Source organism: Canis lupus, chromosome 20 (assembly GCF_003254725.2).
Source record: "Canis lupus dingo isolate Sandy chromosome 20, ASM325472v2, whole genome shotgun sequence".
NCBI classification, from domain to species: Eukaryota; Metazoa; Chordata; class Mammalia; order Carnivora; family Canidae; genus Canis; species Canis lupus.
Window position 1 is genome coordinate 15,282,864 of NC_064262.1, and position 26,710 is coordinate 15,309,573.

The 26,710-nt window shown below is 36.3% G+C and overlaps 1 protein-coding gene across 12 annotated transcripts in view; it reads right to left on the minus strand.

Annotated features, from left to right (window-relative positions):
- Nucleotides 1-26,710, minus strand: part of CNTN4 (contactin 4) — a 922,691-nt gene that overhangs the window by 748,235 nt on the left and 147,746 nt on the right. For 2 of the 12 annotated variants that reach the window (XM_049098180.1, XM_049098181.1), the window contains exons 1-2: nt 19,800-19,947; nt 16,694-16,726 (exon numbers count right to left, since the gene is read on the minus strand). The exons of 8 other annotated variants lie outside the window; for them this stretch is intronic. The gene's annotated coding sequence lies outside the window, so the exon portion shown is untranslated. Of the gene's footprint in view, nt 1-16,693; nt 16,727-19,799; nt 19,948-26,710 lie in introns of those variants that run through there. 2 more of the 12 variants (XM_025451417.3, XM_025451444.3) reach the window with 1 other exon arrangement.

A 26,710-nucleotide genomic window follows, 5' to 3' on the forward strand; every position in this document is an offset into this window, starting at 1 on the left:
TCAGGACATTATACTTACTCATTCTTGAAGGTGTTTTAGCCTTGAAATAAATGGGTCACAGATAATGACAAACATTGTACTGTGGTAAGTATATACTGAACCTCATAGTGCTGGGCATTTTATTTATCCTCGCAACTGCTGTATATGGTATGCACTATCACCATTCCTGCTTCACTGATTAGGATCATGCTGCTGACTGACTTCAGATTTTGAGCTTAACACTGGCTTTTGCAAGTTGTTGGACTAGAGGCCATCCAAGTATGATTGAGTTAAATCCAATAATCACAAAACTAGTAATTATTAGACAAGTTTTAAAAATGAAGGTATGAAATCTCTTGTGTGACCAGGAATGACTTCTCTAACTTTGCTTGTTAGGTCACAGCAAACTCTCAGTATGCAGTCTTCCTATTGCATTCCATCAGTATGTCATGAACTGTCAAGAGTGTGGAAAACACCATCCAAATCTCAACTTTTCACTAACAGAGCAAGTAGGTGCCACCTCTGAAAGGCTGCTTCTGTCACTCCCAGACACTGCTGGAGGTTGATGCCAGTATGACGTGCCTTCCCAGGTGATGTGAACTAAAACCATGTGTGTCATTCTCCTAATATTTCCAACATCTGTCAGGAACTTAAATTAACTAGTGTTGAGGCTTTTAGAACAATTTTGTGGGAGCTAGGACGCTAAGTACCAAACTTCATGAAGAAGTTCTTATAAGCTGACAAAGAAAGTAGCTAAAAGAGGTTGAGTTTTTCCATGAAAAATAGTCAACACTGTATTCTCATTTATTATTTTGGTGTTTCATCCTATTCTCTAGGACTGTGACCATATATTCATAGGTCAACAGCTGAAGACTCTAACAGCATGATTTCTGTAATTAGACAACATGCATTTAAATTCCAAATGCCACTAGCCACAGGACCTGGGGAAAGGAACATTATCCTCCAGTTGTGTTCTCAATGGCAAATTAGGATTTTACAATGTGGACCCAAAAGGTAGAGACAAAAAGAGAGTCAGAAGGGTAAGATGACTCTCTTTCTTTTCCTTTTATAATAATTACCTTTTAGAGAATCATAGTAAACAATTCTTGAAATATTCCTTTAGTCAAGAGCACTAGATTCAGAACTATGCTTATAAATACCTATTGATTAGTATTATATCTGGTTATCAAGACAATATGATCAAAGGAAAAAGAACCTTTTTGGGTCATAAAAAATAACTATCACAACTGTGTCCAGAGATATTTTAACAAAAGTCCTGCTTATTTTCTTACAATGCATATCATGGATTACAAAAACAGGCACTATTTATAAAATGTCCTTTTAATATGATTTGACAAAATAAGTATCTGATTTAGAACTAAGCATGACATCTTGTTATGTTCCTTTGGTCCCTTTTTAACAAAGTGCAGTCCCTCTTTTGGACACAAGCTTCAAGGGATCAAACTTGCTATCCTGCAGAATATATCACATTTGTCATGGGACTGATTGTCTCTGTGATGATGTTTTTTTAGTTCCTGAGTCTCCTGATAATATTCTTCTATTCCCCATATCTCCTGATGATTTTCTCCTATTCCATCTCCTAATGATCTGATATTACTAAAATTTTGCCTTGAGTACATAACAGAGTTCATCTACTATATTTTGCATCATATAAGAAATGTGTAATATCTGACTTACCACTGGATCACCATGTAAACAGTCTAATTCCTTCACTGCACTATTTTAGTTTTCTTCTTTGATAGTTGTATGTAGTTGTACCTTATCATTATGAAATTATCCATCTCCCCATAAACCAATTTATTAAACATTCCTGACCCTTGCCGAACCAATAATTTCATTCAGATGTTTTTTGTTAGTTTCAGTTAGTTGCTTTGATTGTTTATATTTGTTTATATTTGAACAGGAAGAGATCCACTTAGGCCAGGCATTTTGCTCACATGAGGTAATCACTTTAGGTCAGGAACTTCAATTGTCAGGTTTAAACTTGATTTTAACATGACAGTCATGGTTTATTAGCTCAATCTTCACAGCTAGCAGGGATTCATTTCCTTGCAAGCCTAAACTAAGGACAAACAATAGCATGGCAACCATCTATCTAGCAGGCATGCCTCTCTCTGTACCATTTATCTCAAACATGTTACCTGCTAAGATATGTAGTTTCTGTGTTGATTGAAACAGATAGGAGCTGACCTTGGTGGGGACAGAAGCCAGTGGAATTCTAGCTCTGATACTAGTTATTATCTTGTTCAGGAAGGGTTGCCTATTTTTCTAGTAATTTTTTCCAGTGCATAACAAGACTGATTTATTATTGGTCTGTTTATTTTCTTACTTTATCAGTAGTCAGCTACTATGCCAGTGTTCACTAGAATGTGTAGAGTATGAACACATTTCCTAAGCCAATCTCAAGATTAAGCCATTACTGAAAGTTGCTCTACTGATTTTTACTATTTAATGATAGGACAAAGTAAGACCATTTTTATTTTTATTTCTTTCTAAGTTATCTTTTGTTTATATTTAAAGGGTATCTCTGCTCCAGATATAGGCTCTTTCCATTTTTATTTTAGAATATTGCTGCCAATTTATGCCCTTCCATGTATCTTCTTAGACATTTAATGAAAAGTTGGGAGGTAGCCATCAGATAATCCTAGTGTGCTGCCATATGCATCTAGAAAAGTCCTGTACAAACTTTAAAAGTTGCCACCTTCTCAAGTGATTGGTCTTCAAACCTAGTCTCTTTTTGATTTATAATTTTGTTCAAAAAAATTTAAGTCATTATTCTGTGCATTCTACTGTTGTGCTGATTCCACTGAATTAGTCAGCCATGCAAGGAAGGAGAAATTGACAGATAAATTCAATAAAGAGCATTGCACTGAACTTGCTGAGTTTCCAAACAAGAAGGAAGTAAGCACAAATGAGCCATGTAGGTGCATTCCACCTACAATGGAGAATAATCAATAATCCCCAAGTAAGAAAAGGACAAACCAGGAGAAAGAGAAAAGCACAAGTATATAATGGTAGCTTGAATGAGAATTCTGCCAACAATGGAGACTACAGGACAAGATGATTATACACATGTGTATGCTATATGGGAATATTCAACACAAAGTCCCTGAAAGATATACAATAATCTTTTAAGCTAGTGTGAACACTAGCAAAAGGAGGAGTCCAGGAAAAAAAAAGTAAAACCAGAAATAAAAACAGTTTATGGCAGAAAGAATATGCTAAAAACCACATTCCTTTCTATATTTTTCTATAAGTTGCTAAGTGAGAAATTTTAATTCCAAAGACCAGTTTTTTGAACCAAACAATGGCCTACATGTGCTTTAACTTTAAAAGTGACTCTGTCTTCATATTTAAGAAACCAACCAACAAGCATTCTGCTTATTATTAATCTGTCTGATATCTGCCAGAAAGGTTTATCTTTAACATATAAAGAAAAACAATTAAATGACGTATATTAAATTCTCAAGTGACCTGGGGTACCTTCATAGCCCTTAAAATACCCACGGTGAACCAGAAAATTCAAAAACACATAGCTTCCTCCTCCCCTCTTGCTTTTTTATTCTTTTTTTTTTTTTTTTTTTTTTTTTTAACAAACCAACAAACCATTTCTGTTGCCTATTTACTAGTATTATATTTTTTACAGTGCTAGATTTCTATCTTGGGCTACCTGAGGCACATAGAATTTTAAAAGGCAATTTTATTGGGCACCTGGGTAGTTAAGGGGTGAGCATCTGCCTATGGCTCAGGTCCTGATCCTAGGGTTCTGGGATCAAGTCCCATACTGGGCTCCCTGTGGGAAGCCTGCTTCTCCCTCTGCCTATGTCTCTGCCTCTCTGTGGCATTTTTCATGCAAATAAATAAATAAAATCTTTAAAAAAATAAAAATAAATGCAATTGTATTAATCTATATCACTATATTGATTTTTTAAAAGAACAAATGACTTTAGAAGGCAGCCAAATTTGATTCACACAAAGGTATTTATTGAGAACTTTTATTTGCCATGTACTATGCTACAGAGATCACAAAGAAATAGACGAGTCCTATTTTCTAAATACTTGTCATTTAATTGGTCCATTCTTCTAAAAAATTTAAAAGATAATCAAAGAGAAATTCAAAACAAAAATTCAGATGTCAAAAAGTTATATAAACATATGGTATGAACTCAACTTATTTGCTCTTTTAAGTTGAAAACGTAAGCATAGTTTGTATGAACATATTAACAGAATTTTTACAATTAATTTCAGCTGTTAGGAACAATGTTGATTTTATAAACCTGATGTTCCAAAATGTTTCAAATCAAATTTTAATTTTTTGATCAGAAGAATTAACATAAAATACATGAGCAGTTCATTGCATATAACTATTATTTACTCAAAATAGCTCAAAAGAAGTAGTGATCCCTGAGAGAAGCGAATACAGGAAGGAATGTTTAGGATATTACTGTGGGAAATTTTCATGTGGCTAAGTTTTAGTCCATAGCATTGTTCAATATTGAAGACAAAAAGAAGTTAGAAGACACTTATTATGGTATCTAATGGATACAACCAATTAGCATATAAATGGCATGCTCTCCATGTAATATTGGTCTTTTGCCACATAATTCATGAAACATGTATTAAACACTAGTTTATCCAAATTCTACAAGAAGAAAATACTCCAGTATTACAACTGCACAGCTCAGTAGATATGAGCACAATCAGTAGATACATTCACAATTAACCACTTAACAACACTAAACATTTAATGACTCCAATTAACAAGCAACATAAATGAGATGCAGATACTAAGTTTTTAGGTAATTCTTAGTTTAGTTCCCTTAATGAGAAATGTTAATCCCTCCATGGAACACTTCAGATACGCGCACTTCAAGTTGTTTTTGAAATAGGGGCTTGGATTTGCACTAATTCGTCTACACTGTCCAAACCCTCTGACCTCTCACCCCATACCCTGTGACGTATTTTCAAAATGAATCACTAAGACTCTAATAAATTATAATCTCCATTTCTGAATTCCTAACATTATGTTCAAACCAAAAGAATTAATGAATCATACCACAGAGACATGGGTTGATACTGCTAATATTTAACATTTTCACTATGACTCTTGACAGTAAATTTAGTTTCAAGGATAGAATTCTTTCTTCTCAGGTCTGGCTTCCTTCTCCCTCTCTCATTTTTTCTCTATCCTTCTGGATATCTTTACAAGTTTCCTTTTCAAGGCCCATATAATTGACCTTCTAATGTGCTAAGATCATCACTGGGAGAACTTTAATAGAGGAGAAATGAGGTGATACATTCATTGATGGGCAGCATTTATTGATGAGGGAGAGAAGTAGACAAACACTGAAAAAAATAATTGTTTTTAATTTAAATAAAATATTATCTCTCCAAGTTTTGTGAGAAGAAAATTAAGGCAAATACAGATCCTGAAACAATAATAGACTTGAAGAAAAAATAATTTCCAGGATGACACCGTGATTTTTTTTTTTTTTAATTTCTACTTTATTTTATGATAGTCACACAGAGAGAGAGAGAGGCAGAGACACAGGCAGAGGGAGAAGCAGGCTCCATGCACCAGGAGCCCGACGTGGGATTCGATCCCGGGTGTCCAGGATCGCGCCCTGGGCCAAAGGCAGGCGCCAAACCGCTGCGCCACCCAGGGATCCCGACACTGTGATTTTGAAATGTATAGCATGGGCCTCTGCGTGTTGGAGAAGGAATGAAAATGGAAATCTACCTTCTTAAGATCCAAAATGATTTTTTCTACTCTCACATAAGTTTCCAGGGGACACCTATTTCTTTTTTTATTGTAGAAGAGGAAAACAATGCTAACCTCCATTCAAAGAAGGAGAGGAGAAAAAGCTCATTTATCTTCAATAGCTGGAATGAAAAAATGTACACCAAGGAAGTTATTATTATCCCTATCTTACATGCAGGAGATTAACCTGGATAAAAGAAGATAAAGCAATAATTTAAATCAGATCTGTTGAGATGCCTGGGTGATTCAGTCAGTTAAGTGTCTGCCTTCAGCTCAGGTCATGATCTCAGGGTCCTGGTATGGAGCCCCACATTGGGCTCCCTGCTCAGTGGGAAATCTGCTTCTTCCTCTTCCTCTGCCCCTTCCTCCACCTGCTCATGATTTCTATCTAATAAATAAATAAAAATCCTTTAAAAAAGCAAAATCAAATCTGCTATAAGTCCAGGTTTGTGTTTATGATTCAACATATGTTATTATTAAGAAAATAATAAAATGGGAAGATGACCTTCACACAGGTATGTCAAAAATTTCCTTTATCTGGCAGACTCAAATTTCTAGGACAAACACACAAAAATTTCTATGGCTAACAATCTTGAACATTTGGGCAACTGACATCCAACCAAGGGAACCCCGTTTTCACCTATATAATACTATCATTCCCAATTCAATTCATTCATCATCATGGTAGCTACCACTAATGAGACCAAGAGATAAAGTTAAATGTCTCCATATAAGACATCAACAGTATAAGTAAATCAACTTAAAGGATACATCCTACTGATACATCCATCAGTTGTTTACATTGCAAAGCAAGCTGAGTTGGGAGCTTTTATCATCTCCCTTGGGATGGATATATATATATATATATACAAGTGTCTGCCTTCAGCTCAGGTCATGATCTCAGGGTCCTGGGATGGATATATATATATACTATTAATATATTAGTATCAATATACATATATATTTAATACAAATATATAAAACAGGACATGACAAGATACTATCTTCAGAAAATCTATATAAATAGACTTAAAATCTATTACAAAATGAAAAAGAATAGCACAATGGAAAAGTAATTATTTAAATGGTCATTGAAAAAAAAACTATACAATTTAACAGATTAGGTTTACTACTATTACTGTATTTGTTTTAAAAGATCCTTAATTAAATTTCAACTTCTGGAGACCATCTCACAATCTGGTCAGTATTTGACTTCCAGCATTGGATATAGCAGAAATTTTGGATCACTAAGACAATTACTAGTTTAACTTTATTTTTATTTTTCCTTCTAGTTTACCCAGTCTAAGAGAGGATTTCACATCCTATATCAATATTTAAAAAAAAAAATAACTTAAGGGGTGCCTGGCTGGCTCAGTCAGTGGCATGTGCAACTCTTGATCTTGAGGTTGTGCATTTGTGTACCACGTTGCACATAGAGATGACTCAAAAATAATCTTTAAGTAAAAATTAATCTCTGCTCCTGCTTCAATATACAGAGAGACATCTAGCATTAAGTACACACAGTTTATCTCTGAAGAGAAATAACACGGCACTCTGGTATGGTACCATCAGTCCCTGCAGAAGGTGGGGACTATAATCCCAATGGTTTCCTTTGACTGGACAATGTAATGTTACAAAAGCAAAGCCTCAAATTTAGTCATCACCTCATTCCCAAGGGAAAGATATCAAAATTGCCAAAGTAAGAATGTGTTGTTTAATTAAAAAAAAAAAAAATGGGCAGCCTGGGTGGCTCAGCGGTTTAGCGAGGACTTCAGCCCAGGACATGATCCTGGACACCTGGGATCGAGTCCAATGTCGGGCTCCCTGAATGGAGCCTGATTATCCCTCTGCCTGTCTCTCTCTCTCTCTCTCTCTCTCTCTCTTAGGAATAAATAAATAAAACCTTTAAAAGTTTTTTTATTTATTTATTTTTTATTTTTTATTTTTTTTAATTTTTTTTTTAAACTTTTATTTATTTATGATAGGCACACAGTGAGAGAGAGAGAGAGGCAGAGACACAGGCAGAGGGAGAAGCAGGCTCCATGCACCGGGAGCCCGACGTGGGATTCGATCCCGGGTCTCCAGGACCGCGCCCTGGGCCAAAGGCAGGCGCCAAACCGCTGCGCCACCCAGGGATCCCAAGGTTTTTTTTTTTTAATTAAAAAACTCACTGTCGGGATCCCTGGGTGGCGCAGCGGTTTGGCGCCTGCCTTTGGCCCAGGGCGCGGTCCTGGAGACCCGGGATCGAATCCCACGTCGGGCTCCCGGTGCATGGAGCCTGCTTCTCCCTCTGCCTGTGTCTCTGCCTCTCTCTCTCTCTCTGTGACTATCATGAATAAATAAATAAAATCTTTAAAAAAAAAAAAAAACAAAAACAAAAACTCACTGTCTCTGATACTCTTGAAATATTACTTCAATAAGTTAATAAATGAGTGATAATAGTTATATGGTGATTAATTATAAATCTGACTGGCCAGTTGAAGGGCTTAAATACATCTTTAAAAATATTCATCATTAAATTTATTCTCTTAAAGATTTTATTTTAGAAAGAGAAAGAGAGCAAGCACAAGCTGGGGTTAAGGCAGAGGGAGAAAGAATCCCAAGCAGATTTTACACTGAGAATGGAGCCTAAGGGGCTCCACTAGATACCACAAACCGGTGATCATGATCTAAGCCAAAACCAAAAGTCTGACACTCAACCAACTGAGCCATTCAGGTGACCCTCATCAGTAATATATTTAAAGAAGAGTAGATTAAAACAATGAGATTTGTTTTAAAGACCTTTTTTTTTTTTTTTTTTTAAAGATTTTGAGAAACAGGAAGAGCATGCACAAGCAGGGGTCAGGGGCAGAGGGAGAGGGAAAAGCAGATTCCCGGCTCTGGCGCAGAGTGGGCTGTGCTGCCCCAGGAGCGTGATTCAAGCGGTACAGGCCCCAGGGCCCAGGGCGCCAGGGAACACAGCCCAGGATCCGGCACCCCCAACCCCCAAACAGGCGGAGGTCGGGAGGACACAGGGCAGCGAGGACGCTCCTGTCACCAGGGATACTGAGCCGTGCAGATCAGCAGCCCCCCACCACCAGGGCATCCAAACCCCTGCGGACTGGGACCCGTAGTTACTGCAGGAGCTGACTCTAGGGCTGGAGAGCTGGCTGCTGCCACTGTTGTTGTTCCTCCTGGTGTCACGTTGTACCTAGGACTGAGCAGGACCACCAGGGATCAGGGGCCTCAGGGGATAAACAGCTCCCAAAGAGCCATACACCTGGCAGGGGGCTGGGCAGCATCCCCAGGTACACACACTTGAGAATCAGCAGGGCAGGCCCCTCCCCCAGAAGACCAGCTGGAGGAAGGACAGGGAAGAGCAAGTTCTTCACCAAGCACCTCTGGAAAGTTCCAGGGGAAGTCTAGGGACTTACAGCATATAGAATCAGAGGATATCCCTCCTTGCTTTTGGTTTTCTGTTTGTTTCCTCCCCCTTTTCTTTCTCTCTTTTTCTCCTTTTTCCAGTACAACTTGTTTTTAGCCACTCTGCACTGAGCAAAGTAACTAGAAGGAAAAACTCACCACAAAAGAATCGGAAACAGGACTCTCTCCCACAGAGTTACAGAATTTGGATTACAATTCAATGTCAGAAAGCCAATTCAAAGCACAATTATAAAGCTACTTGTGGCTCTAGAAAAAAGCATAAAGGATTCAATAGACTTCATGACTGCAGAACTGAGATCTAATCAGGCAAAAATTAAAAATCAATTAAATGAGATGCAATCCAAACTGGAGGTCCTAACAACGCGGGTTAACGAGATAGAAGAATGAGTGAGTGACACAGTAGACAAGTTGATGGCAAGGGAGGAAGCTGAGGAAAAAAGAGAAAAACAATTAAAAGATCATGAGGATAGGTTAAGGGAAATGCATGACAGCCTCAGAAGGAAAATATCTACATTTAATTGGGGTTCCAGAGGGCGCCGAAAGGGACAGAGGACCAGAAAGTGTATCTGAACAAATCATAGCTGAGAACTTCCCTAACTTGGGAAGGGAAACAGGCATTCAGATCCAGGAGATAGAGAAATCACCCCCTAAAATCAATAAAAACCATTCAACACCTCAACATTTAAGAGTGAAACTTGCAAATCCCAAAGATAAAGAGAAGATCCTTAAAGCAGCAAGAGACAAGAGATCCCTAACCTTTATGGGGAGAAGTATTAGGTTAACATCAGACCTTTCCACAGAGACCTGGCAGGCCAGAAAGGGCTGGCAGGATATATTCAGAGTCCTAAATGAGAAGAACCTGCAGCCAAGAATACTTTATCCAGCAAGGCTCTCATTCAGAATAGGAGGAGAGATAAAGAACTTCCAAGATAGGCAGAAACTGAAAGAATATGTGACCATCCAACCAGCTCTGCAAGAAATATTAAGGGGGGACACTGTAAAATAAAGAGGAAGTCCAAGGAAATAATCCACAAAAACAGGGACTGAATAGGTATCATGATGACACTAAATTCTTATCTTTCAATAGTAACTCTGAATGTGAATGGGCTTAATGATGCCATCAAAAGGCGCAGGGTTTCAGACTGGATAAAAAAGCAAGACCCATCTATTTGCTGTCTACAAGAGACTCCTTTTAGACATAAGGACAACGACAGCCTGAAAATAAAAGGATGAAGAACCATTTACCATTCAAATGATCCTCAAAAGAAAGCAGGGGTAGCCATCCTTATATCAGATAAAGCTTATCCCAAAGACTGTAGTAAGAGATGAAGAGGGACACTATATCATACTTAAAGGATCTATCCAACAAGAGGACCTAACAATCATGAATATTTATGCCCCGAATGTGGGAGCTGCCAAGTATATCAATCAATTAATAACCAAAGTTAAGACATACTCAGGCAACAATACACTTATACTTGGAGACTTGAATACAGCGCTTTCTATAATTGATAGATCTTCTAAACACAACCTCCAAAGAAACAAGAGCATTAAATTATATACTGGACCAGATGGATTTCACTTATATTTACAGAACTTTACATTCAACGCAACTAAATACACATTCTTTCAAGTGCACATGGAACTTTCTCCAGAATAGACCACATACTGGGTCACAAATGAGGTCTTAACTGATACCAAAAGATTGGGATCATACCCTGCATATTTTCAGACCATAATGCTTTGAAACTAGAACTAAATAAACCCCAAGAAGAAGTTTGGAAGGATTTCAAACACGTGGAGGCTAAACACCATCCTGCTAAAAGATGAAAGGGTCAACCAGGAAATTAGAGAAGAATTAAAAAGATTCATGGAAACTAATGAGAATGAATATAAAACCATTCAAAATCTTTGGGATACAGCAGAAGCAGTCCTGAGGGGGAAATACATTGCAATACAAGCATCCATCCAAAAACTGGAAAGAACTCAAATACAAAAGTTAAGCTTACACCTAAAGGAGCTGGAGAAAGAACAGCAAATGAAACCTTCACCCAGAAGAAGAAGACAGTTAATAAAGATTTAAGCAGAACTCAATGAAATAGAGACCAGATCACCAAAACCAGGAGTTGGTTCTTTGAAAGAATTAATAAGATGGATAAACCATTAGTCAGCCTTATTAAAAAGAAGAGAGAAAAGACTCAAATTAATAAAATCATGAATGAGAAAGGAGAGATCACCACCAATACCAAGGAAATACAAACAATTTTAAAAACATATGAGCAGCTATACGCCAATAAACTAGGCAATCTAGAAGAAATGGACACATTTCTGGAAAACCGCAAACTACCAAAACTGGAATAGGAAGAAACAGAAAATCTGAACAGGCCAATAACCAGGGAGGAAATTGAAGCAGTCATCAAAAACGTCCCAAGACACAAAAGTCCAGGGCCAGATGGCTTCCCAGGAGAATTCTATCAAACATTTAAAGAAGACACCATACCTATTCTACTAAAGTTTGAAGAGATGGAGTATTTCCAAACTCGTTCTATGAGGCCAGCATCACCTTAATTCCAAAACCAAAGACCCCACCAAAAAGGAGATTTATAGACCAATATTCCTGATGAACACAGATGCAAAAATTCGCAACAAGATACTAGCCAATAGGATCCAACAATACATTACGATAATTATTCACCATGACCAAGTGGGATTTATCCCAGAGATGCAAAGCTGGTTCAACACTTGTAAAGCAATCAGTGTGACTGATCATATCAACAAGAGAAAAAACAAGAACCATATGATCCTCTCATTAGATGCAGAGAAAGCATTTGACAAAATACAGCATCCATTCCTGATAAAACTCGTCAGAGTGTAGGGATAGAGGGAACATTCCTCAGCATCTTAAAAGTATCTATGAAAAGCCCACAGCAAATATCATGCTCAATGGGGAAATACTGGGAGTCTTTCCCCTAAGATCAGGAACAAGACAGGGATGTCCACTCTCACCACTGCTATTCAACATAGTATTAGAAGTCCTAGCCTCAGCAATCAGGCAACAAAAAGACATTAAAGGCATTCAAATTGGCAAAGAAGTCAAACTCTACCTCTTCACCGATGACATGATACTGTACATAGAAAACCCAAAAGACTCCACCCCAAGATTGCTAGAACTCATACAGCAATTTGGCAGTATGGCAGGATACAAAATCAATGCCCAGAAATCAGTGGCATTTCTATTCACTAACAATGAGACGAAAAAAGAGAAATTAGGGAGTCAATCCCATTTACAATTACATCCAAAAGCATAAGATACCTAGGAATAAACCTAACCAAAGAGGTAAAGGATCTATACCCTCAAAACTACAGAACACTTCTGAAAGAAATTGAGGAAGACACAAAGAGATGGAAAAATATTCCATGCTCATGGATTGGCAGAATTAATATTGTGAAAATGTCTACGCTACCCATGGCAATTTACACATTTAATGCAATCCCTATCAAAATACCATGGACTTTCTTCAGAGAGGTAGAACTAATTATTTTAAGATTTGTGTGGAATCAGAAAAGACTCCAAATAGCCAGGGGAATATTAAAAAAGAAAACCATAGCTGGGCGCATCACATGCCAGATTTCAGGTTGTACTACAAAGCTGTGGTCATCAAGACAGTGTGGTATTGGCACAAAAACAGACACACAGATGAATGGAGCAGAATAGAGAATCCAGAAGTGGACCCTCAATTTTATGGTCAACTAATATTCGACAAAGCAGGAAAGACTATCCACTGGAAAAAAGACAGTCTCTTCAATAAATGGTGTTGGGAAAATGGACATCCACATGCAGAAGAATGAAACTAGATCATTCTATTACACCATACACAAAGATAAACTCAAATGGATGAAAGATCTAAATGTGAGACAAGATTCCATCAAAATCCTAGAGAACACAGGCAACACCCTTTTTGAACTCGGCCACAGCAAATTCTTGCAAGATACATCCATGAAGGCAAGAGAAACAAAAGCAAAAATGAATTGGGACTTCATCAAGATAAAAAGCTTCTGTACAGCAAAAGAAACAATCAACAAAACTAAAAGACAACCTACAGAATGGGAGAAGATATTTGCAAATGATCTATCAGATAAAGGGCTAGTATCCAGGATCTATAAATAACATATTAAACTCAACAGCAAAGAAACAAACAATTCAATCATGAAATGGGCAAATGACATGAACAGAAATTTCACAGAGGAAAACATAGACATGGCCAACAAGCACGTGAGAAAATGTTCCACATCACTTGCCATCAGGGAAATACAAAGAAAACCACAATGAGAAACCACCTCACCCCAGTGAGAATGGGGAAAATTAACATGACAGGAAACAACAAATGTTGGAGAGGATGTGAAGAAAGGGGAACCCTCTTGCACTGTTGGTGGGAATGTGAACTGGTGCAGCCACTCTGGGCAACTGTGTGGAGGTTCCTCAAAGAGTTAAAAATAGATCTGCCCTATGACCCAGCAATTGCACTGCTGGGGGTTTACCCCAAAGATACAGATGCAGTGAAATACCGAACACCTGTACCCCAATGTTTATAGAAGCAATGTCCACAATAGCCAAAGTGTGGAAGGAGCCTCGGTGTCCATCGAAAGATGAATGGATAAAGATGTGGTCTATGTATACAATGGAATATTACTCAGCCATCAGAAACGACAAATACCCACCATTTGCTTCAACGTGGATGGAACTGGAGGGTATTATGCTGAGTGAAATAAGTCAATTGGAAACGGACAAACATTATATGGTCTCATTCATTTGGGGAATATAAAAATTAGTGAAAGGGAATTAAGGGAAAGGAGAGAAAATGAATGAAAATATCAGTGAGGGTGACAAAACATGAGAGACACCTAATTCTGGGAAATGAACAAGGGGTAGTGGAAAGGGAGGTGGGCAGGGGGTTGGGGTGACTGGGTAATGGGCACTGAGGTGGGGGCACTTGACGGGATGAGCACTGAGTGTTATGCTAAATGTTGGCAAATTGAACTCCAATTTAAAAAATTGGAAAAAAAAAAAAAAAAGAAAAGAAAAGCAGACACCCTATTGAGCAGGGAGCCAAAACTGGGAAACAATCCCAGAAGCCTAAGCTCATGAGCTGAGCCAAAGGTAGATGGCTTAATCAACTGAGCCACCCAGGCACCCTAAAGACCATTTCTTATACATCTTTTTTGATAGTACAAACTAGTATCAACAATATTTACCAGAGTATTTTTTTAGTGTACTAATTGAAATATGCAAATAATCCAATTATGTGTGTGTGTGTGTGTGTATGTGCATGTATGTATGCACATCAGTAAGAGATTGTCAAATATCTAATCAGTGCACTGGACTATTAGGATAATAAGGAAAATGAGTACCTCTTGGCAATGGAAAGGTATAAATGACATTGTGGAACAGAAAAAGCTAGATAATAAAAACTCCATTTAAGTAAAATGAAAGGGTTGCATAGAGAAATTCTTAAATATCTGCAACAAAGTTTTTTAAAAGAATAATAATGGTCATTTTGAGAAGGCGAGATCATCTAGATTTTAGTAATCTTTATATACTTTTCTGTTTTACTTGAATACCTAACATGAGCTTCACTACTTTATATAATGAGGAAAAATAAACCTGTAGAGTAATTATCATTTTGGAAAATGTTAAGGCCAAATCAAGAAAGTAGTCATTAAAATTTATCATAGGATTATAATATTTTAATAACTTCATGATTATAAAATTCTTTGATGATTATAAATTTAGAATCATACTGAAATACTGTTTTACAAACTGCTAACCTATTTTTTTCTATTTGGCATCTTATGAACATGTCCCTATGTTTTCAAATATTCTTCAGCAATATGATTTTTTAAAACTTTTTGGTATTCGAGGTGCCTGAGTGGCTCACTCAGTTAAGTGGCCAACTCCTGATTTGGGCTCAGGTCATGATCATGGTGTTGAGATCCAGCAGAGTCTGCGCTCAGCAGGTAGTCTACTTGAGATTCTCTCCCTCAGCCCCTCCCCCTGCTGTGTGTGCAAGCACATTCTCTCTCTCCCTCTCTCTCTCTCTCTAAAATAAATAAATATTTTAAAAGATTTTTTTTGTACTCAATGTATATTACTTTGTTACTTAGATTTCTGATAAAGAAAGTAATTACAGGACCTGGTTCTGAACTACAAAAATTTGTTTACTAAAGAATAAAACTTCGACAGTGAATAAAGTCAGGTTCTCAAGTTAATCATAGTTGCCTCACAGTACACAGACTCAAATAAGCCATTTTCTGGAGGTGAGACCCCCACCAGGTGATTCTGCTGCAGAGAAAATAATGCCTATGCTCAGAAGTACGGATATAACCAGGATAATTTAGGAAGAAAAAGCCTAAATTCTGGAATCATACCATTCTATTTGGATGGTATATGGAATGTCTTAACATTCTTTCCTTAACAAGATAATCTAAGCATTTTCTTATTAAAATAATAATAGTGAATAATTACATAGCATATTACAAATTTTTCCTCATTGCATTTTAATAATTAACCTGTGATATAGATGCCATTATTTTTTTAAGTTTTAACCCTAGCATTTATCTTTCTTCACAAACACTCTAGAGCCACTAGAATTTATTTTGCACCAAATATGAGTTAGATTTTTCTTACTTTTATATTCCAAAATGTTTTTCCTTCACTATTAATTAAATTATTTCTATAATAATTTTCAATACTACCTTTATAGTTCATGAAACATTAATATACATATGTATTTCTCAGTTTTCTATTTTATCTATTTGATGTAGGATATTGGTGCTATTATTATCTCTATTTAGCAAATTAAGAAATGGAAGTAAAGAAAGGTTATAGAAGTAGAGTAAGATAACACAGGGAGTCACTGCAGAAACACAAATGGAACTTAGCACTGTGGCTGCAGAATCCAGGTAAATGTCTTCAAAATCATGAGCATGTCCACAAAACTGAAGGCACATTCAAGAACATGGCAAGATTTTTTTTTCTATCATCTGCATTCTTTTTGCTACAATTTAACACCAAAAGCAGATAGATCCCTAAGTTCCTAATAACTGCCCTAATTAACAGTCAGATTTCTAAAAAGAAAAACTGATATTCAACCTCAGAGAATTCTTTTAAGAGAAAACAGATATAGCCTATAAACCTATGAGTTGCTAATACCCACATATGTAATGATTGCTGATTTGCATACCAAACAATCATACTTCAGGAAGCTACTGGACTAAGAGAAAAGAGTTAGAAGAAAAGGAACTGAGCAACGGTCTGTTGATTCCCAGGACTCTCCAAAGTAATGCAATTACCCTAAGTTGTTCTAAGATCCATTTTCTGTCACAGTATATTTCAGTCTTCCTCAAGCAAATCACACAGTTAATGCCAGAAAATGATCACAATGAACCATGTTCTTTCTCCTCCTTGTCACTGTCTAGAATATAGATACAGTGCACATTAAGAGACCTTACCAGCAATTCTGCCCAGAGTCTTCTGTCAAATACCTTTGAAAATAAGGAAAGTTGGTGACCCTTATGGCGTAACAAGTACTCCTATCGCATCCCCACACATACAACCAAATGACTGTTCACATGGGGTGATCCTATATCTATAGATATAGATATAGATATGTATGTTGATTATATATATCACACATTCCTTTACTTCTCTCGGTCCCCCAAATGTCTAGGAACAACACCCCACACCACACACCTCTCACTTTCTACTGGCTATGGAGATCAGTAAGCAAACTAGGAGTCTTGAGGTCAAAGCTCTACTGTAACTTATCTTTTCACCTCAAAAACTATGACTTAGCTTCTCTGTTTTCTCACTATTTTTTAAATAAGGGAGTTGACTCTATAGTCCATCTAGTTTCTTTTCTACTCCAAAACTTAGAGCTTTAATATAATCTGTTAACATCACATATTTAACCAGTTTTAGAACCACACTGAGAAAGGTTTAATTATTCCAAAGTATCATTGTATCATGATCTCTCCTACCTCTAATTGATTTCTTAAGGAAATTCAAATGGGTGATAATCAGAATTCTGAAATGTCTACAGCCATCTAAATCATTCCTTTGGTGTTGTTCCCACAGGTGAACTGAAATGGTGCCATTTCCTGTTGATCATTTTTGGTGTGGTGAGCTAACCAGCACACAGCATCAAGTATGACTTCGGCTGAGATGGTGAACAAAGAAGCCATTGAGAGATGCTGAAATGCATACTGTGGAATAGCCAAACTGGAAATTCATCCAGGAGAACATATATTATTTCCAGAATATGAATGAATTAATCAGTAGGCTTGCCACCCACATGCCAGAAACATTCCTGATTAAACTTAATGTAGTGAATTTGTGCAATCACCACCATACTAACCATTAATTAAATAAAGGCCTGTGAGTGCTATTTCTTTCAATGTGCAGTTTATTTCTGCTCTTGTTTGAAGGGCACACCTTTGAAAACTTTGCTCATTTGAGGGACACATCCACATTCGGAATTCAGTCTGGGTTTATATCTATCCCAAGGCAGCCTGGCATTATTACTGGCAAGGCAACTAAAGCATCCACATTTACACAGAAGCCTATTTAGTTAATCTGTTACATCGGCACTAATATTTCCCTACTACCTCATGGATGTGGAGAAACCAGTTTATCACAGGATTATTAGCCACCTAATTTCCTCTCTGCATGTAAAAACTGGAGGGAAGCAACTTATCACCCTAGAGATTAGAGTTTAAGGGTGAAATATACCAGAGACTCCTGTCGCACATAACCTACACATTTTAACTTTAGGCGCATGTTATTTGCATTCACATAGCTGACAGAGCAGAAAACAGAGTTGCAAAATACAAAGAACTGAGATTTTTCAGGACTAGTTCTTTATTTTCTTCCCAGAAGATATATATATACAGATATAGATATAGACACAGTTATACTTTAACTAGAATCTAATTTATAAAACAAGTTCCCTTATAGACTCTGGCTGTAGTTTAAAAACAGTTCAGCCTGAATACACTAAGTTCTTATTATACAACAGGTACTGTGTAGAAGAATCAAATTCTTGATCTCAAGGTAATTTAAAATTTAGCAACAGTAACTGCGGTATAAGATTTCTGGACTAAAAATGTTTCCCCTGGTGATTTATCAAAGACTGTCTCATTCTAAGTACTCTGGAATCACGTTCATGTAAATACTGGATATTCAAAAGCATATTTCTAGACTTAAAACTGAGTGTTAAATATCTAATATTTGAACCATAATAAATATGTAAGACTACTCTCACCAATCAAAACATAAGGAAGGGCAAGAAAGGGAACCCTCTGTTTCTCCATAAGAGAGGTATAGTAAACATTCTTTTAGACTTAGAGAAAATCCCTGATCTGTAGCATAGAATAATCATGTGAATGCACATTTGATTGTGCTTTAATAGCAAACACAGTACATTGAGCACATAATAAAATGTTTGGGCCAAAACACTGACTCCTATTTTTCTCAGAGCTCACATCCATTCCATGTTCAATTCCTGTGCACTATACTTTCAAACTACTGCTGCTATATACTCAAAATATTATCAGTTCTCATCACCTCCATTGCCACAACCCTCACCCAAGAGTCAACAGGTTCCAGACTTGATTACAATATAGAAATACCTAAGGACTGTTATTTGTAAAATGGAAAGCATTGTTTCCATACAACCCCAGGTGGCAGAATTAAAACAAAGTGGTGTTATTTTCAATGTTATGTAAGAAAATCTACTCATTTCCAATAATATAACTGATCACCTTAGGAAACAATGGGTGTTTTCACATACATGTTGAGAAATGTTTGAGAGGAGGATCAGAACGGTCAATTACAAGTGGGGAAAGTAGGGATTAGAAAAGTATGGATTAGATGGATTAGATGATACAGCTCCATCTAATCCTACAATTCTGTACTTTCAAATTGTCATATTCTCAAAAAGTTCCTGAGTCATAGATAAGACAAAATTGTCATGTATAATACACACGACATGTTTAAAATATTGTAGAACCATGAAACAATATCTTATTAGAAATTGGGATGCAATTCAAATATTCCTTTCATTCCAAATGAATCTCTCCTGCTTTGAATTGTATACATCATTTCAGGATTTTACAAACCAGCTGTGAAATTGCTGATTTGTCTCCAGTATGAATTTCTTTGTTAGGAAAGAAAATGGCCCTTTGAAATAGTCCTCTTCCTATGAGAAGAGATATTTATGCTTCTTTTATAAACACACAGGTCAATTCAATGAAAACCTACTCATTTCTTAAGTAAAAGACAGTATAACCTCAGGAAATGGTTTTTTCAGTGTTTGTCACACTAAATTTCCACCCCTCTACCCTAGTAATGTCTGGCATAGGAAGCAGGAAAGGAGGTGAATGCTATCTTTTAGACACAGGCAAAGTTCACTCATCAGAAGCTTTTTACATTCCTGAAAGAGAAATTCCCCTGGTACCATCTTTGTTTCTATGAGACAAGACAGATCCATGCCAACAAATTCATTTAATTCTTAATTGGATTCCTCTTAAAATTCAGTAATAATAAGGTGGATCATACCACTGCAAGCTTGTATTTGAAGAGACACAGAAATAACTTTGGCAATTTCATCTTTGGTTTCATTATCAGAGGGCCCCACTCTTTTCATATCTACAATCCTCAAGCCAAGCAAACCACTTGACTGTGATGGCAGCTGTTGTTACTACCAATGACCTTTCCCCTGTGAGAATTCTTCAACAAGCCTTCTGAGAAGCCTCCAATATTGTGACATTTCTAGAACACTCAAAATAGCAATGCTGTTCTTTACCAATGAATCAGTTTGCACAGAAGGTATTATAAATTCTTCAACAACAGCGCTCACTAAATGAAACATTTAATTAATCTGATCCCAGGACATTAAGGCACCTGTCTCAGAAGTATGAGAGCCTCAATCACAGCTAACAGCCTTTATTTAAAAATCCTCCAAGGGGACCAAATTTCAATCCTATGGGGGTAGATGGGATTTTTTTAAGGAGAGTCAAAATACTGCCAGAGCAAAATAGGAAAAAAGCAGATGTAAAGACTAAAATTAGTAATGATGAGACTGTTTTTCTTATGTGTCTTGAAACATTAGTCTGAAAGTCATTTCCAAAGAGGAATCCAAAACCTAACTTGATAAATGGTTGTATCACAGTAGCCAGTGTAAGAAAAACTATACTAATCAGACTACAGTACTTAGCACATAGGATGTTCAATGATTAATGAAGGAAAAGGAAAGGCTTGGTACAACTGTTTTAAGTTAAAAAAATCAGCTTCATTTTTAGTCATATTCCACATTTAAGAAAAATATTCTCTCCATGTACATTTTCAATGAATACTTGTTGATTTGTTGAATATTTCTTGCCACTAAGACTGGCATTACCAAACTATTTTTATTATACTAGTCCCTGTCCAAATGGAGTTCACAGTCTACTCAGAAATATTTTATTTTTAAATTAAAATTAATGTTATGAGAAAAATATTGCTAGTCTTATTTTCTTAGAAGACAGAAATTTTAGCTGGGCACATAACCACAAGAGTGGCTTCTTTAAAAAAAAAAAAAAAAAAAAAAAGAGTGGCTTCTTTGCAGCCACATGAAGCAATCTAAGTTCTGCTCCATAGGATTAATCAGAGCAGTACAGCAACTACTTTCATTAAGAGAAAATAATTGTTTCTTTTCTCCATTTTGCTGCTTAGAATGTACCTATGACATCAACGATCTACCTGCAAACACAAATATAAGGGCAATGTATGACAAAGCCTGGATTCCTAACATCTTGCAACCCCAAAGCAGTGTTGGATTAATTGCTATGACTTTTACTTGAAAGAGAAAATTCAACTCTTATCTCATTTAAGTCTCTGCTGTTATGGACTTTCTTTTTCTTATATCTAACTCCACCTAACTTACTATAAAACAGAAAAGTTATTTTAAACTCTAAAGTATCTGATGGGATAGTTATCAGGAAAATTTCTGGGAAAAAAAGTAGATTGGCAAAGTAAAATAACATGGAATTTCAAAAACATTTTACATCTTTGTATATCTCACATTTGGGAACCTCAAAAATCCTCTAGGCAGGAAAAGGATAGATGATAAATTCTCATTATATACAAAAGAATTTGGCACAGAGAGGTTATAGGACAAGTCCAAGCTTATAAAGCCTACTATTCTTTTCATTCAGTACCTAAACAGATTGCTTTCCTTACTCCAGCATGAGGATTTTTATCCTCTTATATAAAACTACAAAAAAGTTTAAGTAGGCTCTGGCCCTTTTCTGTTAGTCAGAAAAGTCTGCAATACATAATGAATCTGGAAAAACAAAATGCTTTTAGTTTCCTGAATTATATGATGCAGATAAAATTGGAAAGAAAAGGAAAATTATCCGGAAAAATTGGTCGAGTTGGTGATACAGAGCGGAAAATGGATGAAGCATTTTAGATCTCTCTTCTACATTACTTCATGTAGCATAAGTTTTCAATAAATGGAAACTGTCGCACAGAAGAGGTTAGAAATATATTTGCAATTTTCACATTAAAAGTGAAGGGAAACATACAGGGAATAGGAAAAGGGAAAAACTGAATCTTGCTGAGGGAAAAAAATGCATTTTACCAGCTGGAGAAAGGCCTGGGTAATAAGTAGAGACAATGTGATTTGTGAGGCAAGTTGCAAAAGGCACTCTAAGATGGGAAAGGGAAAATAAAATGAAGACGACAGCATGTTTGGGACTTATTGGGCAAAAATAAAATCACTTTCAACATGCATCCCACACACAGATACTCAGGCTGATTTATTTGATCAGTTCTGACAATAATAAAAAGTAGTACAAATGGAAGATGTCCAGCCATTCTCAAGGTACACAGTTCTGTCTGAAAATTAAACAACTAACTTCTACATCTGAGCAATATGCCACTGAAAGGGAAAAGCAATGAGGCAAGTCTGTCTTACACTATTTGCTCTATTCCATATAATTTTTGAATGTCTGCAGTCTGGAATAGTTGGTGTTGATGCTCAAGTTTCTCTCCCAGATGGTAAATGTAGCAAGTTGCATTAAAATAAAACAGAAAATTTTTGACAGAGAAGATGCTCACATTCATCTCTTGGACAGCTTTCTCAAAGCCCCATCACCAAAGCCTATAGTATAAATGTGTCTTCTTACTAGAATGTTATTTATGAATATCAGCAGACATGATATTAACAGAATGAGCATAACATGTTCATGTCACTAAGATGAGGCTGCCTCAGAGGACTTTTTATTTTTACTCTGCAAGTAGTAGACAAACCAACACGTAGGCCTTTAAATTTAATTGGCATCTTCTAAAATCTCAACTCAACAAAAACCAGTATGACATAAATGTTCTAACTCTGAATACGTTTGAGTCACTACATAGCACCAAATACCACAAATAAGAATAATATGCAGTAAACTGTGTGAGGAAAAAATTAGGGATTTTTCTATCTCCAAATGTGCTATGTTCATTTATTTTGACAAATGCAATTTAGTTTTAATTATTCATCATATGGTAGTGAATATGCTGCAGAATATTTCATAAAGAAATGAAAACTTAAATCTATAATGGGAAGTCCTGTTAACAGGCAGCATTAAATATTTGCTTAGAATAATGCAAAAGCAAGAAATTTATAGCAAAAATCCAGATGAGTGAGGTTTCACAAAGCAGTAACAGTATGTGGCCAACTCTTGTCCTTAATGTCTATGCACTGTTTTCTCTTCTGCCTGCTTGCCTAATCCATTGCAGTGCATTTTTGTTGTTTTTAAGTTTCAATCTAATAAGATGTTGAATTTGGTTTTTTTTTTTTTTTAAGATGTTGAATTTGAAGAGCGTTTTGAAATTTACAAAACATTTTAACATTCATTATCTTAATTTAATGTAGAGGTTTAAATTTGTCTTCTTCTGGGAGACAAAAAATTAGGCGAAGTCTAAAGACATTTTTGGTTGTCATAACTAGGAGAATGGTACTGGTAGAGGCCAGGGATCTGCTAAACCTACAAAGCACAGCCTCCTACAGCAAAGACCTTTTTTAGACCGAAATGTCAATATGCTGAAGTGCAGAAAACTTGATTTAATCACATAGCTACATTATGTAATAGAAAGTAAAAGAATGGCTATCTCCAGTTTTGGACAAGAAACTGAGGCTCAAATGCTCTGCAAATTATACAAAAGAGAACTATCTATAAGTATTACATTGCAGTGGAGGGGAAGGAAAGCAAAGATAGCAAGATTTTAATCTCAGTCTGCTATTCACGTACCAGCTACAGACTTTGGCCACAGCATTGAACATTTTTAACGATGAAACTAGTTTCTCAGAGCACCTGGGTGGCTCAGTGGTTGAGCACCTGCCTTTGGCTCAGGCTGTGATCCCAGGGTCCTGGGATCGAGTCCCACATCAGGCTCCCCACAAGGAGCCTGCTTCTCCCTCTGCCTGTGTGTCTGCCTTTCTCTATGTGTCTCTCATGAATAAATAAATAAAATCTTAAAAAAAAATTAGATTCACCAGCTGGTTATACAAGTAAATAAGAACTTATATGAAAATCTCTTTATAAGAGATAAGGCACTGTCCAAATGTTCTATGTTATCATTAACTTTAGTGACAATGTTCACTGATCTCTCCCTTTTCTATTATCATATGGTTAGTGAACTCCAAATTTGTGTTCACAGATTAGCTAAATAAACGAGGCTGATGTCCAAAAGTTGACATATGGCCAAATCCTAAAAAGTTGTTGGGGAGAAAGGGAATATGTGCAGAAGAGTAGTTAAAAACATGGAGTCTGAAGTCAAAGAAAAGTCTGAAACTTAAACTAATCACTAAAATATCACTTAGTAGTACAAAATAGCTTTAAAAAAAAAAAGCTTTCAGTGAATTATTTACCTACATTTCCAAGTCCTTATTTATATAATATTACTTGTGTCTCATGAGATTGCAAGCACTAAATGAAATAATAAATGAAAGTGTCAAGGTATATAATACCTCTTATGATATTAATAATGATTGTCCATGATATATGTTATTAATAACCATACTTTATATATATGTGTATATATACACATATACATCTATATATGTTTTAGGGTTTTTTTAGGATCCCTCATATCGAGCTATGTGTTAAGGACTGAAAAATAGTGGTTGATGAGAATGATGTGGTCTCTGCTCTCATAAATCTCACATTTCAATGGGGGAAATGAGCAAATCAATATATGAATAATATAAATAATCAAAAATAAAATTTTAAAAGGTCAGGAACTAAGACATGAGATGGTAAGGTATCTGTGAAGATAAAGATCAGAGTTTCCAGAAATGGTCTGAGAAATAAGCTATGTGAATGGAATTATTAAATACAGGGTTTGTGATCCAGGAATTTCAAAATTCATAGCATTGGTGGTAGGTTCACAAACCTAAGCAAATAAAGTGTACCTAGCAGGGGTAGATGATTAAATATGGAGGAAAGCATTTTCCAATTAATTTCTTTTTTTTTTTTTTAAAGATTTTATTTATTTATTCATGATAGTCACAGAGAGAGAGAGGCAGAGACATAGGCAGAGGGAGAAGCAGGCTCCATGCACCGGGAGCCCGATGTGGGATTCGATCCCAGGTCTCCAGGATCGCGCCCTGGGCCAAAGGCAGGCGCCAAACCGCTGCGCCACCCAGGGATCCCTCCAATTAATTTCTTAAGCAGTATTTCATCCTAACATAATATATTTCATCCAGTAACTATCTGGGTCTATCTTACTTATTAGGAAGTAACTTTCTAAATGCTTATTGAGACAGGAAAAAAGAGATAATCCGTGATAATAGTCAATGAAATTTCTTAAGTCACAGTATCAGAAAATAACAAGACATTTATCAACTGCAATTGATACAACTGAAGATGTTAAATACAATTGAAAATGTTAAATCTTGGCACATTCTGATCAAACTAATTCCATTAAAGAAAAGATTATTAGTAGGAAGTTGTATTGTTTCAAGAAAATAAAGAAAAATTAGTGAGCAGAACTCTTCAGCAATGAATTTATCAAAAAGGATAGGTAAGAGAAATTCTAGAATTACAGCATAAATCACATAGCAAAATATTTGTTCTGCTTTGCTTTACTAAAATATTATATGATCCTTTTTAAATTTTTTATCTCATTTTTCATAAATAATATAGAATCAACCCTTATAAGAAATTTTTAGAGAAATAAGGCTATTTCTTTCTGAAATAAAGTTACTGTTCATTCCGATGTGTAGAAAAAAAGGCAGCAAGAATAGAAGTAGTTTAAGCACTTTTAAAAACACTGACCAAAGACCAATTTCTTTAATATGTCAGAACAATGATACAGTAAAAAATACACTGGAAATTTAGGATTATCTAGTTCTTTTGGTCAACTTCAACTAACAGAAAGCCAAACTAATAAGACTTGACTCTAGGAGTGGCCATTTAAATTGCTAAAAGTAGGGACGCCTGGGTGGCTCAGCGGTTGGGTGCCTGCCTTCAGCTCAGGTCATGATCCCGGGATCCCACATTGGGCTCCTGGCGAGGAGTCTGCTTCTCCCTCTGCCTAGGTCTCTGCCTCTATCTGTGTCTCTCATGAATAAATAAATAAATCTTTTTTAAAAAATAAAATAAAATAAAAATAAATTGCTAAAAGTAAGCATGCAAATACTAAATTTGGCAGTTTCCTTTGTGCTTTGCATGTTTTGTCTAATATTCCTTTGTGAATATAATAGTCTCTAAAGGAAAAGAAAAAGGGGCAACTGGGTGGCTCAGTCAGTTGAGCATCCAAGTCTCAATTTCAGCTCAGGTTCTGATTTCAAGGTGGTAAGCTCAAGCCCTAGGTCAGGCTCTGTTCTCAGTGGGGAGTCTGCTTGAGATCCTCCTCCTCTCTCCCTCTCTCTCATTCTCTCCATGCTTGCTGGCTCTATCTCTTTAAAATAAATAAATAAAATCTTTTTTTAAAAAAAAGGACAAGAAATAAACTTAAAAATAAGCTTAGCTGGCATAAAAAGTTAAAGACTAAATGAAGATAAAACACCCACATGAAAACAAAGAAGTAATAAGTAGTTTTCAAGACAATCTTGGTTTTTGAAGTCTTTAGTCAACAGTGGTAGTGACTTCAAAAAGAACTAAATATTTTATAGTGCTCCGGATGACAAACCAATTGGAACACCAAACACTATAATCAAGCCAGTATATACTTAAAAAGGATTCGTCATTTAAATCATCTTACTGGGGATGCCTGGGCAGCTCAGTTCAGTGATTGAGCATCTGCCTTTGGCTCATGTGGTGATCCTGGGCTCCTGGGATGGAGTTCCGCATAGGGCTCCCCGCAGTCTGCTTCTCCCTTTGCACAGGTCTCTGCCTCTCTCTCTCTCTCTCTTTGACTCTCATGAATAAATAAATAAAATATTTTTAAAAATAAAATAAAGGTAAAATAAACCACCTTAGTTAAGCATTTGACTT